The sequence below is a fragment of the Corvus brachyrhynchos genome, unplaced genomic scaffold (genome assembly GCF_000691975.1).
Source record: "Corvus brachyrhynchos isolate BGI_N302 unplaced genomic scaffold, ASM69197v1 scaffold99, whole genome shotgun sequence".
In the NCBI taxonomy this organism is placed as follows: domain Eukaryota; kingdom Metazoa; phylum Chordata; class Aves; order Passeriformes; family Corvidae; genus Corvus; species Corvus brachyrhynchos.
This window is the reverse complement of record NW_008239778.1, coordinates 2,155,178-2,166,369: the sequence shown is the minus strand read 5'-3', so window position 1 is coordinate 2,166,369 and position 11,192 is coordinate 2,155,178. Positions and strand designations below refer to the sequence as shown.

At 42.5% G+C, this 11,192-nt stretch overlaps 1 protein-coding gene across 1 annotated transcript in view; it reads left to right on the top strand.

The window, feature by feature from the left end:
- Positions 1 to 11,192, top strand: part of CUX1 (cut like homeobox 1) — a 235,660-nt gene that overhangs the window by 1,345 nt on the left and 223,123 nt on the right. The gene's annotated exons all lie outside the window — the stretch shown is intronic.

The following is an 11,192-nucleotide window of genomic DNA, read 5'->3' as shown; positions in this document are numbered from 1 at the left end:
GAAAGAGGAACAATATTTGTCTGCTGTGCGAGTTTGAACCTTCTGGTCGCCTTTTGCTTTCTCTGTGTTTGTGGCTCTAAATAGATTTATACCTCTGCAGCTTTATGCCTTTAAAACACCTGCTGTAATTGCCTAGAAATATCCTCCATGTCAGCCTTTATTGCTTACTGTGATTACGCTTCTGGTAACCAGGCTTTTTGGCAGACTCATAAAATAAGTTTCTCATAATAGGATTCCAAACGGAGTTAAACAATATGCATAGTTCAAAGTGCAAATATGTTTTATTGGGGAAAGGATATTATTTTGCTGTTCTTTGATACCTTTAATTTGACTCTTCAGAAGGTGCTTTGCATTGAGTGTATGCATAAGTTTAAAAAAATCATATGTGACCCATTTCATTGATGGAAGTGTGTGTGGGCCTGTGTATGGCAGGTCTAGAGGTAAGAAGAATGTGAAGGCAACTTCTTGAACCTGTGTACACTGTTTTTTTATCAGTTAGCAGAGTTTGTACATAAACTGTACACAAGGTTGAAAAAATGCTGCTTAATTTTTCTGATTTAACACCTAAGGGCTGTGTGAATGCTGAAAAAAAAATCCGTCATTAGAGGGTTGTACCTTCAGTTTAGGGCTGGTGTTTGCTTCCCAGCAAAGTGAGGGTCCTGTGAGGCTGTTGGAGGGGTGATGGATGAGCTTTCAGGATGTGGCAATGTGTTATATTTGCTAATTCTCCACACAGAAACTTACCACAGAGCTAGATATTCTCACAACAGCGACGGTAGAGAGAAAGGAAGATCCTCAGACAGTTGAACTTTGTATTGTGCTCCCTTGATCTTGATGTCTCCCCTGGCATCCTTCAGGTGGACATCAGAGGGTTGGGAAATTCTAGTTTAACATTGCAAATCAACCTAATGTATTAGTTCTTGTAAACTGTTTCTGGAGATTGCAGGATTGAGGAGGTGTTATTTATCATCACTTTTAGCTAAAGAGTTCCACCCATGCAAAATTCCTAGCGCTAAGAGAATTACACTCTTTGGTAGGCGGGTTGTTCTCAATATCTCAAGCAGAGGAAAAGGTGGTGAATAGTTATTTTTGGGCTCTTTTAAAATATGAAAATAAAATTACTGGGGTTAGCCAATGTTCTTTACATCAGCAACTTTATCCTCAAGGATATTTTGGCATTTTTGCCTTTGAAATTTAGGCTAGACTTCAAAGGATTGATGACATTTCCTGGGAGAGGTGGGGTGCTGTGGATTGGTGGAGGCTGGGGTTGGAGCAGAAGTAAATGAGCATGGGTCACTTGGTGCTGCTGGTGTCTCAAATGAAGGGAGCCAAGCCTTGTCTCACACTGGAGCAGGAGACCTTCCTAAAGCTGTGCCTCAGAAAATGCTGCTGAGGGTTCAGTTTGTGGTGCAGTTGCCTCTCACCTGACTCCTGGGGGGTTTTGGTGTGTTTGAATACGGCTGTGAACTCCTGCAGTCGTTCATGTGTGGTATGCGCTTGGTGACACCTTGTGCAGGTGCTTGGTGCTGTTGTGCAAAACCTGCTGGAGTGGTTTGAGCCATTTCGCTGCGGGACAGGGACAGTGGGAAGCTGAATTTCCTTTTTAGGCGTAGAGTTTATCGTACGGCATAAAATCAAACACTGTGGGATGGCAAAGGCTGTTTTTTAAACTAGTTGGCTTGTTGTAGCTGTGATAATCTGTGTTGATCAACCCTTTTGGTGTTTGCTACAAAATTTATTCTAAAAGGCATGGTAGCTCGTTCTCGTTGGTGGCGATCCAAATCGTCTCTGCTGCCAATCTTGGCACTGGTGCCAGTGGTTTGCTTTAGCTGATCTAAGAATATAATACAGATGGTTTGATACTCAGCATGGATATATACAGATGGCTTGAAACTTTTGGATTGCTTTATTTCATTCCATTGTTTCTTCTCGGTATATCAAGTATCTCTGGATATATATACATGTGCGAGATTATATATATGTGAGATATATATATATAGATATAATTGCTATTCTTAAAATAACCTGATCTGGTTTTGGTTCAGTTTGTGCCTGTCGTTGCTGTAAGAATTTGGCTGCTATTTTGTGCAAGTTCCATGTTCTGCGTGTCGGTACAGGTGTGCTTATTTATAATGCACAAGAATAATTCTGTTGAGTTGTTTGACCACCACACCTGTACATTCTCCAGTTACATGGGATGTAGAAAGCACATCCCAGAGAGAGAGCCTGTAGATCTAAAAATCCAAAGTTTGTGGTCACCAGCACTGACTTTGTTCAGTCTGTTGCTGACCCTGGCAGTGACATCTTTGCACTTGGAGCAGTGAGGTTTTAGCCCTGTGCAATAGTTCAGGCAGAGATCAGTGAGCTCTGGCTGAAGGCTGGATAGTTTGTTTTCAGTGCTCATTACAGCCTGTTGATCTCTTTCCAGCAGAAATTTCTAGGTTGGAAGTTTTTCAGTTGTATACAGGTGTATGACATCAGTTGCCTGCTGGCAGGATAGGGTGTAAATAGAATTATGACAGCATAACTTGAGTGCTCTCTGTGCACACAATATATTGATGTTCCAGCAGTTGATGCTGACACAGAGATTGCCTGGGCAAAGAGTAACAGTAGCCTCTGCTTTGATTCCTCCTGTATGGGAGATCCTCCTTCTGCAGGTTGGGGCATCAACAGCTCTGTCCTGTGCGTGGAGCTTGGGAGGTGGTTGTACACACTTCTGAGCAGTGATTTACTTAGCTGCCTTCATAAGGCTGTTAAAGTGCTTAACAATGCAATTAATGTAATTTAAGGACAGTTAAAAGCACTAGTGTTTTTTTTCAACTTTAATTTTAAATGCTGAGGCAGATTAAGCAGTTTGAACAATGACATGATTCTGCTCTACAGCCACTGAGCGTATAAATAAAATATGCCCCAGTGCTTGGTGTTTTGAGTCCAAAACTTAGAGACCACTGAAATCAGTGATTATGGATATATTGCCTTGTTCTGGGATCATCAGACATCTGACAAGTTAAGTGTGATCAGTGCAAGTCAGTATTTAGATGGCAAATCTTTAATCAGTATTTCACTGCCGTAGGAAGTACTGATGGTGATTTCAACATGTATGTCTCTTGAGCTTGCTTCAGTTCCACCACAGATGCTGGCTTGATGATAACTCCTGAGATGAGACATAAAATAGGTTTATGCATCTCTGAATGCTTCCTATTCCATGTGCATGGAGGCATTTTTCCAAATAGTCACACAGTTTTTTGTATGTGTAAATAGTTTGCTTTGCAGGCTTTTCCCCATACATTGCATCAATGCTTTAGTTAATACTCTTTATACAGTTCATACTCTTAATACAGAGAAGTTCATGTGTTACTAAACAGGAAGGAAATTTTGTAAGAATGCCCTCATGATGAAGCCGCCAGCAGAGTCCGTCACCCCCCTCTTTGGGACAAGGCAGTGGAACTCTGTTCCCTTGGGCACAAGAGGCCTGGCCCGTTCCATGGCTGCTGTGGAGCAGAACAGTTCCACCCTTGTTGATAAGAGAGATGTTGGCTGTCCATGGTGGTAACTTAGCAAGAGTGAAGAGGTACATAACTGCTCTCTGGGCAAATAGAAGCAGTAAGGGCATGTTGTGGGAAGCAGTGTTTTACAGGGAAGGCAGTGGGAACACTCGTGCCTGAAGAAGGAGCTCACTGGAGGGATGTGTAGATTAAAGGGAAACATGAATTTAAAATGGAGTGTGGCTGTGTAAGAGCTTTGATGAAATGATCCTTTGCACTGTGAAAACAAAGACACCTAAATCGTACGTGGATGAGGCAGGGCCATTAGCTGACCTCAGAGTGCAGTTCTCCAAATTAATGGTCCTGGAGCAGCCAGCTGAGGTGATTTGGCTCTAAAAGTCAGATGGTTGGGAGCAATGTGTCTGGTGAAAGTGGCCTTAGCTTTTAGACATTTAAAATGTTTCAGTTAGTTTTGAAAAGATAGTTTGTCTTTGAAAAAAACAGGTGCCTGCGTGATGTGTTTATTGGAACAGTCCTTTTCTACCAGCCTCAAGAACCTGAGTTCTGTTTCAGCCTTACTGAAGAAAAAATAGTTCTTAAAATTTATCTTCATCCTTCCTCAGGAAGGATAGAGCCTAACTGGGGTGTTTCCCAGAGAGCCGGTTTCGGAGTGCCTGACTGGTAATGATGAGTGACAGAATTAGCATAAATTCAGAGATACGGTTGGCTGGTGCCAACTGGCTGTGTGGGTATAAGAGTCGCTCTTGGGAGCGATGACAGAGCCTGATTTTTATCCCTCCTTCCCACCCCCCCACTTTCCCACCCAGAGTGCTGAATATCCGACTGGATATTAAATACTTGAAAATCAACCTACTTAGCAGCCTGGAGCAGGCTCCAGGGAGGAGGTTTGGAGAGGGAGGGCTTGTTTGGGGTGGCGTTGCACACGGGGATCTCGCCGTGGGTAGCGCCATGTGCCAGGGGTGTCCGGCAGCCGGGGCAGAGCGGAGGTGGCTGTCCCTGGTGGGTGCCTGGATGTCTGTCCCCAGCACCCCGAGCCCTGCGTGTTATACGATTCCTCAGCAAGGTTTGCTGCTGGTGGCTCCCGGCCAGCTTGTCATGTCAGTGTTGAAAACTCCGGAGCACTTCTCCAAACGCTTGGAACCTGTCTCGATCTGCCCCATAACCGCGGTGTCTCCGCGAGCTCCACACGCAGGGCAGGATGGCTCAGCTCTGCCGGGCTCCTGGCCACAACTGGCTGGCTCCTTGGGGCTGGGCCGGGTCATCCACCTGCCCTGGAAAGCCCAGGGTGTGGTGGAGGCCAGAGGAGCTGTTGGTGTGGCCACCCTGTGCTGGCTAGGCCAGGCAGGTGCCAGGCTTGTATCCCACACTGGGCAGGGGAGTGGAGCTCTCCGTGCCTGTTCTGCTCCCTGGGTTGCAGCCCTGGCCTGGGAGAAGTGGAGGCATGGACGAGGAGCTGGGGTGGTGGAAGGGGTCAGGAAGGGGCTTCCCTGGGGCTGCTTGAGCAAAAGGGGACCTGTCACTTGTCCCCAGGCTTGGAGGTGAGGGGTCACAGACACCTCCTCCCTCCTCACTGTCCCCTCAGGATGCCATGTACCAGATATTGATACCCATGTTTATAAAAACAAAATCAGAGATCGGGTGCACCACTTCATGGAGTTTTGGCTGTTTAGGAGTGACCATTCCCTGTTTTGCTGTCTCAATGTGTTTGGTACCCACCGTGTTGGACTCCCATGTGTGTGCTGAAATTAGAAGATGGGAATTTTTGGATCTGGGCAGCATTGGGAAGCATCTCCCAAATGCACACCCTGACAGGAGCACTGCCTTGTTCCCAACATGTGCTTAATCAAATGGATAAATAGAGGAGCTGTTCAAATGGGGCTACTGAAAAGCACCTGCAAAATCTGTAGTCACTGCTGAAACCCCAGTCCCTGTATGCTGATTAGGCTCTTGTTTTTAAAAAACTTGTAGTGAATATGTTTAAATTCTGCACTGAAGATATTTTCCCTAATTATTTTCTTCTAAAATACACTTTTAAGATTGGTTGCTCTGATGCTGAAGAATACTTAATGCTTCTTCCCTCTTACTGGTCTATAAATGCAATCCTGAAACATTGTCAGTTTTTCTAATATTATTTGTAAGATTATTACTGGATGTATTTATTTTTTTGGGCTTACCCATGAATTATGTGACTACTTGTTTGAATAAAAGACTAGGCAGTCTCCCTATTAAAATCTTTTTTTCTGATTGCTTAGAATTAATATCCTGCTTGTGTAGCATAACTGTATTGGGCTTTGAAGGTAGATTTATCATGAAATTTCACAGGTATCATTTTATTTGAGTTGTCTGTTACCAGCACACACAGAGTACAGGTCAGTTCATGCAGGTTCTGTGCTGTGTGTTACTGCTTCTGTTGTTTGGATGAGATAAAAACTTGTTGAACTACTAAAGTGGACAGAGTTTAAAATTACAGACACATTACTTTCCTTTGCAGCCATAATATGTTTGTTTTGGCAGGCTGTCTCTTCACTGGAACATGGAACAGTTCCTTTTTTTTGCGATTATTCACTGTTTTCAGTCATACAGCACCAAGTATTATTCATGGCCCTGGAAAAAGTTACTCCTTCACAAAACAAAAGCATAGGAAGTGTTCTGAGCTCCCTCATTTTCATAATTGACAGGTATTAATGATGTGTGGGTACCCAGTGCAGTGACAATGTGCTCTAAATTAGTGAACATCACGGGGTGTTTCTGGCTTGGGAGCCTTCCCTGGCTCTCCAGGTGCTGTGGGTGTCTCGGTGGCCGTGCAGGTGTGTGGTACCTGCCAGGATGATGCTCCCTGGATGCACCACAGAGTAAGCACCACATTCACCTGGGCTAGTGCTAAGCTTCTCCCACATGGTGGAGCTTTTACCCTCGACTTGACCACAAAAAGACATTTATAAAGTGCAGAGAGGCAGCTCAGGAAAGGAGGGTTCTGCTCGCCTCTTCCCTGATCCATAAAATTTTTGTGTCTTGGCTAATGCTGTCATTGCCCTGCGTAGACACGGACACCATGGCTGTGCTAATGCCCGCAGATCGATCAGCATTCAGTGGGACTGGGGCCTCCTGGATCCCTCCAGGATCACATGGCAGCTCCTGCTGGCCTGGAGCTGCAGGGCCCTGCGGTGCCCAGCTGCTGAAACCTCCCAGCTGATTTCCAGCTGAAAAAGGCTCATCAGCTTTGCATCACATCCAACAGGTATTGCCCCATTCTCCCACCCAGCTTTGCCATTTCCAAGCATTTTGCTGGTTTTGTCATCAGACAGGAATAGTGTTAAGAATTAGGGTTAATGATTCTTACAGCAAACTGCTTTTGAAAAGTGTTGAAGAATCTGAGAGTTTGTGTAATTTGAGCCATACTTAGGAAGTGAAAAAGTCTGCTGCTGAGAACAACTGCCTATTTTTCAGAAACCAGCTATTTCTTTCTCATTACTTGTTGATAGTATTTTGATGCTGGGCAGCCTTTAAAGGAATTCTTTGCTTATTTGGTCCATCTGTAACTCACTTTAATGCTTATCTATTTTCTAATAATACTTGGCACAAGAGGTGCCCTTTCCTTTTTTTTTTTTTCTTCAGGATGTGGTGTCTTTTTCTTTTCTTTTTCCCCCTTCCAGTAAGGAAAACACCATTTCCTCCACTGCAAATGAGTAATGGTGATGCAGGTCAGTTCAGACTCCCGTATTGCCACTTGTTTACATAAAAGTGATCTGTTCTTCTGAAAATCTGTAACTGTCATGGGAACTGTGCATTAATTTTAAACTCACCCTGTTCACAGCACAGGAATGTATTTTCCCCCTATTTTTCCTAAGGTTGGAAATCACAGTTGTTTTTTCTGCTGTCCCTCTATTTGCTAGAAATTTGGTTTTGCTGCTGAGGTCCTTCAGTGCCTGTGTGGCCGCTGCATTGCATGTTCTGCCACCTGGCCCCTTCTCCCTGCCAAACTTTAGATTTCTTTGGTCTTGCTCTTTGCTATTTCTGAATCAAACCCCTGAAACGTTTTTTCCCCCAGTCTTCTTCTGCCTTGCTATTTTCTTCCCCCCTTTGTAAAAATAAATTGTAGAGCTGATCTGGCTGTTGCGTCTCTCTGCCCAACTGCTCGTGGATTCTCCCATACCAGGGAATAAAATTTCTAACCCATTCGTGCCTGTTCTTACAGCTCAGCTGGCTGCATGCTTAGATTTGTCATTATAGGACCCTTTCAGAAGAGATTTAGAATGGTTTTATCAAGGGATGAGTGAGTTAAGTTCTGTGTTTTGCAATAGGAACAAATGTTTTCAAATAGTAACATCTTGTAGCGAATAAAATGATGTTCCCAGTCACTGGATGGTTCTTTGGCAGTGGGAGACTTGGATTTGTTGGTTGATATTTTCTAGGTAAGAGTAAGTAATGGCTTCTTCCCATAAACTCAGTAACATTTTAATTTTGATGATTCAGTCTTTAATATAAATACACTAAAGTGACAGGCTTCATGCCTTTAATATTTAGAGCTTTTAGTCATCCTTAGAATTAATTCTGGTTTCAGCAGAAGCATTTGTTATTGAAGAAAACACAGACTCAGATATTTAATTACTTGGATTTCTTTTTTTAACACATTTTAGGAACATCTGTGGATCTTAATGAAGCCAGTGAGGATCCCAGACCCTAAAAACTGCCTAAATTTTTACAGCAACATGGGAGGAGGGGACGGATTAGGGTGGAGGGCAGGGTACTGTGAAGATTCCTGGCACATATTTTCAAATGACTTGCTGTATTTTTAGCTGGTGGGTATGTTTGGTGTCATTCATTTTTGGCAGTAAGACCATCCGTTTATTCTATACTGCTCAAATTTCTGGGTTTTCTGTAAAATACAGTGGAGTTTTCTTGTGGGGCTGATGTAGAGTTGGCTGATTCTCAACTGTGAAAGAAATACTTATGTTGATTATCTTTGCTTCACTGTTTTCTTTAGATTTCAAGAGGTTGTGCTTAACATTTCAAAATTAGTTAGAGGACTCCTTTCAGACTGCTAAATTATACCTACCAGGAGGCTGCGAAGCGAGCTCTGCGTGCCTGCCTCAACTTAGCTGCTCTTGATGGCACTGCAAATAAATTATATATGTAAGCAAATTATTTTGAAAGCAGTAGTTTTTAAATTGGGACAGGGCTTCTCTGTGTGTTCATACATCTTGTGCTGGAGCCGGTTAACAGGTGAATTTGAACCTCTTCCAAATTTGGTGTCGAATTTTCAGACAAGCACAATGCACAGTTTCTCCTTTCTGCCATCTACAAAGAGGAAGGAAGGGAAAAAAAACCCCAAATCTATTTCAGTACTTTCTCAGAAGTTTACTTGTATAAATTTCTCTTTTTCTATGAAACTATATTTTAAAATTCTTGAGGACTGCTAGAATAATTGTGCTTTTTTAGTGAATCCTAGAGATTAATGAGAAGGATCTGTCTGGACTCTTAAATTAAAACACTAGTTTTAAAATAAATAAAAATATTTAAAATAATGAACTATGTAACTAATGGCAGCTCAAATTTTTGAATAATGTTAATATATTTTTGAATCAGCATGGGATTAGCAGATGCTTTTGCATGTTTATGCAGGCTGGCATTTATGGCAACATCAGTGAAGCTTTTCCTTCACCCTCAGTTCTATCCAATGTCTTCCCTGACCCGAGAGCCCAGCTCTGCTTCACACGAAGAACACAGACATCACCAGGTTTAAGAGTTTTTGCCTTCTAGTCAGTTCTTTTGTTCTCTGTGGTCTTGTAATTACATTTTCTTAAATGCAGTTCTCTCCACTGTTGTGGTGCAGAGGAGTTTCGAGGCAGGGAACTGTGCATGTGCAGCAGCTCCTGCGAGTGTAAACTAAGAGGAGAAAAATGTCTCTTATCTTTGTCCGTTATCTCTGCTTGCCTCACTCTTTTGGGGGTTGGTTTCCACCTCAGGAACACATTGCTGCCAAATGAATCTAGTGAAAATCATAGAAATAGTGCTTCAGGCTTCAGACTGACTTGTTTCACTTGTAAATGAAAATACTCCGCTGTACTCTAAGGTCCTGTTTTGTTCCAGATAGATCAGCACATGCTATCAAATTAACTTCATTGTTCTTAGAGTGCACTTTATTACAGATATTCTGACTTGGGTGTGTTCTTGCAGGTTTTGTTAAAATTAGGGATTAATTTGTGGGTTTAAAATAACCCAAAGTGAGTGTTTGCCTCTGTTGATACCCTGGATGCTGCGGGTTCTTGTGTGCTCAGATCCCCTGAGAGCAGGGCTGGTAAAGTGGGCAGAACCTGCTAATGGGGTTTGTGTCTGACCCCCGTAAATGAGCAGCAAGGTGGCTGCCCTTGAGTCATTGCCTGAACGTCGTGGGCTAATCTAAGTGGCATCCTGGAGAGTTCTGCTGCAGCATTCAAGGCAGCAGCACAAACTGATGTGACTGATGGTATTTGTGGATTATATCAACATCAGTGGATTATCTGCAGCAGCAGGAGGAGGAGGACTGGAAACAAGAATGAATAATATACTAAACAACTAACTAGAAGTGGCTAGTGAACAGGAAAAGTAGGAGAATTATAGACTGTCGGGTTTACAGATGTTCTATACTTGACATCCTTTTGGTAATTTCTGTAAGAAAGATTGGGAAAACCTAATGGAGAGATGACAGCAAAAATTAGGCAATTTTCTGGAGAAGAGGCATTGTCTTGAGCAGGGAGTTGAAGTATTTGTTACAGCTGGGTTTAGTTAACAGAAGGTGAGTTGGGTTTGCCATTGAGGGTGGTAACATCTGGGACTGCTCTTTATATCTTGCAAATGAAGAATTTCTGAGCAATGTAATTTGTTTTAGCAAGAATTGGTTTGCTCAAGTGTTTTACTTGTAGCCAAAGGGGGTGAATATTTACAGGAAAAGGTGGGGGGGGGGAGGGAATTTTATTCTATAATCAAATTCCACCACTATTAAGAACCAGTTTGCTTAAAGGTGGCATTACTGGACAGCATTGCAGAAAGCTTGAGGTTTTGACTCAAAATAGGTTTGGCAGCACTGAGTAAGAGCCTCATGTGTGTGTGTTTGTCTGCCAAGCACAGTATTTAAATGATGGGAGCGTTTCTTTGTCATTTAGCCCTCTTGCAGAGAGCAGAAAGATCTTAACCAAAAATTACAAGTCATTTTGATCCAGAAACTCCCTGCAGCAGCTAAATCGTTGTCTTGCTGTTCATATTTAATGTTGTGCTTGGTTCTAGAAATAAGAATTTAAGTGACTTGAGTATCCTGAATACATGTTTTTGATGGCTTCGGTAGAAGGTGTCATTCCAAGAGTGGTTTCTTCCTAAATAAAAAAATAATTCTGTAACTTTCATGTGTGCACTGTTTCTAGGTGTAGTTATCATAGGCCTAAATTATTTAAACCATAAAGCAGCATCTTGCAGGAAATTTCTATTCCTATGATTTTTTTTTTAACGTATAAATATTTCAAATCTATGCAAAAGACAAACCTTGTATAAGAATACTATATCACCCATGAGTAGGAGAAGTTATTAAAGGTAGGCACAGGCTGAGTAATGAAATGGGGACATCAGGTTGCTCAGAATAGCCTGTTACTAAGGGATGCTGAATCCAAGGTAAAAACTCCTGTTTCTTCTCATTTCTAGTTTTTTCAGACCTAT